This window comes from Galeopterus variegatus, unplaced genomic scaffold, assembly GCF_000696425.1.
Source record: "Galeopterus variegatus unplaced genomic scaffold, G_variegatus-3.0.2 Scaffold4100, whole genome shotgun sequence".
Lineage (NCBI taxonomy): Eukaryota > Metazoa > Chordata > Mammalia > Dermoptera > Cynocephalidae > Galeopterus > Galeopterus variegatus.
The window spans coordinates 16,876-20,861 of NW_007730211.1; positions in this window are offsets into that span (position 1 = coordinate 16,876).

The following is a 3,986-nucleotide window of genomic DNA, read 5'->3' on the forward strand; positions in this document are numbered from 1 at the left end:
GATGGAGAACTGAGTTTTAATATGATATATTAATAATTTACATATATAAATCGTATTAATAATTTTGGTTATTCATACATTTTCAAACTACTGCCTTCACAGGTAGATTCATGAATCCTCATGTGAATTTTCTAGATAATTGAAGTCTATTTCTTTATAGACCAACTCTCTTTTAATTGTTAGTTGTTTTTATAGAAAAGTAGTATGTTTCCTCTGCCTTCTTTAATAAGCTATACTAAAGACGAGTGCTTCTTGATGACCCCCTGAATCATGGAAGAAATATTATTTTATTATAATTATCAAGAATGCTGCTCTGTTGTACATCGCACTTTTCATTTGTAGCCACTATTATCTCCTTTTTCTGCCTCCTGATCCTTCTATGATATTAATGATGACATGACAGCAACATCAACAAATTTATTGACTTATTTCTGGGAGCCAGACGCACTTTTCATTTGTAGCCACTATTATCTCCTTTTTCTGCCTCCTGATCCTTCTACGATATTAATGATGACATGACAGCAACATCAACAAATTTATTGACTTATTTCTGGGAGCCAGACATCATACTATATGAGGTATTATCTTCCATTTTACAAGGACACAAAGAACTACGAGAGAATAAGTTCCATGTCCAGGTCACACAACTGCTAAATGACAGATCAAACCAGGGTCTTTCTGATCACATAAACAATGCTTTAACGTTACCTCCTGTAGGATGAGAACCCATACTACTAAGGATGATAGAACTATTCAAGCTGTTTTTAAAAAGTCTAGTCACTTTGCTTTAGTTAATTCAGCTCTCAGTGAAGAATGAATACTTCACATAAGAATATAAAGAAAAAGCATGTTTTTCTCTACATGGGGGAATGTGTGTGTGTGTCTGATTTCTTGCTGTAACATGTATAACCAAAAATGTTAAGTAAGTAGGCTCTGGATTGGTGAGCTGTTACTATACGTGGGTATTGGTTTTCAAACAGTTTCAGTCCAGGAGATTTTATAAATGTTACAGCTTTCCCCCAGCTATCATGGTCCCTGAATATGTTTCAGATCTTTCTCTCCTTCTCTAAAGCAGATTCCCTTATAGCACTTTGAGCAGATTCTGTAACTTCCAAGTCACCTTCTTCAGTAATTAAATTCCATCCCCTTTAAAGCTGTAGTTTTATTCCAACTTAAAGCTTCCTTTCCCCTGCCAGGTTCCTGGATTGGGACAAGCTGCAGCGTGGTGCAAGGCAGGGTCTGTTCTTTGACTCCTGCTCACCTTCCCTCACCTCTGAGTGTGTGGTACTGGGGGGAGGAGGGGAGGGGGTTCTGTGACATTCCTGACTTCTCTCTTCTAAGAACAGATGAACACTTTAATCTGGCTGCTGATGTGGCATTTGCTGATTGTGGCTACTCATCAACTGGCAGTGGACACTCCTGCACAGTGGGTCACCAGTGCTCTTTCTTGGGGTGTGGTGTGTGTTCTCAAGAGAGCCTGGCATCCTTCCTTGCTGTTCACATTCTCTGACCTGGGAGGTCTTGACCTGTGTTGGGAAAATGGAACGATTTGGTCAGGCTCCCCTCGCCTCAGAGCCAGTTCAGGGTCACTGGGTAAACATTGTGTGTGTGGGTGGAGTAAGTGCGCCTGCATGGCGGCACCACTTTGGCTGGTGTTTTACTGCCTCAGGCGCCCACCCTGCGTGGCCATGTTTTTCCAGACCTGCAACTTCCAAGGACCATGTGGCTGGTTACGTAGCTCATAGACCTGCATGAAGGGGTCTGGTGACCCAGCCTGCCAAGTGAAGGATTTGTGACCCAATCTGTGAATGGGCTTGAGGGGTTTGTGAGCTCCAGACCCAGCCCTAGCTCGACAATCGGCCCAGTTGGTACAGGATTACCAGCAGGTAGAAGAGCCCGACAATTGGCGTGGTGTTTGTGACCCAGTCTGTGAATGGGATTGAGGGGTTTGTGAGCTCCAGACCCAGCCCTAGCTTGACAATCGGCCCAGTTGGTACAGGATTACCAGCAGGTAGAAGAGCCCGACAATTGGCGTGGTTGCCTAGCTTTACAAACTGGCGTCATGAACAGGACTAAGAGCTAGACAATTGGCGCTGTGAGCAGGATACGTGACATCGGCCTTAGCCTTAGACTCTCAGTAGCCAGACAACCTGGTTCAAAACTCTTCCATAACTGATTGGAAGACTTCTGGCCAGGCTGCAAGCCCTCTTCAGTAAAATTAGGGCAGAACTAATCAAGTTCAGTTTCCTCCTATGTGTCCCTCAAAGCCAGGGGATTCTTACACGTCTTTGTCACACAAGCAGTGGCTGTTTCTTTCTCTCCACTCTGCCACCTCTCTCTGCCCTGCCAACTTTCTCCAATTCTTTTCCTCGCTCCCCTAGGTGAGGCGCAGAGTTCTAAATCCACTCTGTGGGAAGAGATCTAATGAGAAGAGCAGATTCCAGTCTTCCCTTTGGGCACTCTCATTTTCTCAGGTGACACTCTCGGTCTGCACCCTTGGCTGGGGGTAGTGGGCGGGGTAAGCCATAGCATTCCCATTAGGCTTCCCATTCACATTTATGATGATGCTCTCTCAACCTCTTCAGACTTAGACTTATACTAGGGAAGGAATATTTAGAGCAGGGATCAACAAACTACAGCCATGGGCACTATAGATAAAGTTTTATTGGAACACAGCCATTTCACACACTGTCTGTGGCTCTAAAGTTAGAGCTTAAGTATTGCAACAGAAACCGTGTGACCCACAAAGTCTAAAATGTTTATTCTCTGGCCACTCCCAGAAAAAATTTGCTGACCCTGGCTTAGAGAATCATGGTTGCTTTAATGAGGCTGGTTTTGCTACCTCTTTGTAATCTCTGGTGGAGACGTCTGACCCCAATTATGTGGAACTTAACACCTCTTTGACCTCAGTCCTGGCCGTTGTCATCAACTTCAATATCCTGTTACAAAGGCTTGCGTACATTTTCACACATGCGCATTTGTCTCATTCGAAGTCTGTCTCTTTGCTTGATAGTATATTTTTTTGGTTCATAGACTAAAGTCACTCATTTAAATAATATTAATTGAATTATTCATCCCCAGGTTTCAATGTGAGTTTCAGTAGGAGAGGGAAGGATGTGAACGACTTCCCACTCCACCGCTGAAGAGACTTGTCAGGTGTGAGATCTCTGAGCAACAAAGAACCGCCCTCGGCTTTGCAGACAGTCTTCATTGTACGCTTGTTTTCTGTTTCACTAATTTCTGCTATCTTTGTAATTTCTGTTGTTTTACTTTCTTTGTATTTATTTTGGTGTTCATTTTCTAACTTCTAGGGTGGACACTTAGCTCATTACTTTTCAACTGTTCTTATTTTCTAACATATGCATTTAATGCTATAAATGTCCCTCTTGGCACTGCTTTAACTATATCCACACAAATTTTGTTTACATTGTCAAAATATTCCCAATATTTTCTAATTTATATTGTGATGGCTTCTTTGACCGATGGGTTATTTAGAAATGTATTGTTTAATTTCCAAACGTGAGGATCATTTAGTCACTCTTGAAAATTTTTTTGCTTAATTGCTTTTCAGTCAGAATGTATATTCTGTATATCTCCAGTTCTTTGAAATTTGTTGATACCTGCTTCATGGCTCAGTATATGATCAATTATTGTAAATGTTTTAGGTATGTTTGAAACAAACGTTGTTGGTTACAGTGTCGTCTTTACGGATAATAAGTCAAATTTGTTAATTGTGTTTTTAAAGTCTTCTGTAGTCTTTTTTTTTCTGCCTATTTTACCAATTAACAGAAGAGATACATTAAAATCTTCCACTGTGATTGTAAATGTGGCTTCACATTTTTTTTTACAAAAATTTTTTTACAAAAATTTTTCTTCATTCTGTCAATTTTTGCTTTATATATTTGAGGCTACATTATTAGGCACGTGCAAGTAAGAATAATTATATCTTCCTAGTGAATTAAACCATTTATGAAATAACTCTCATT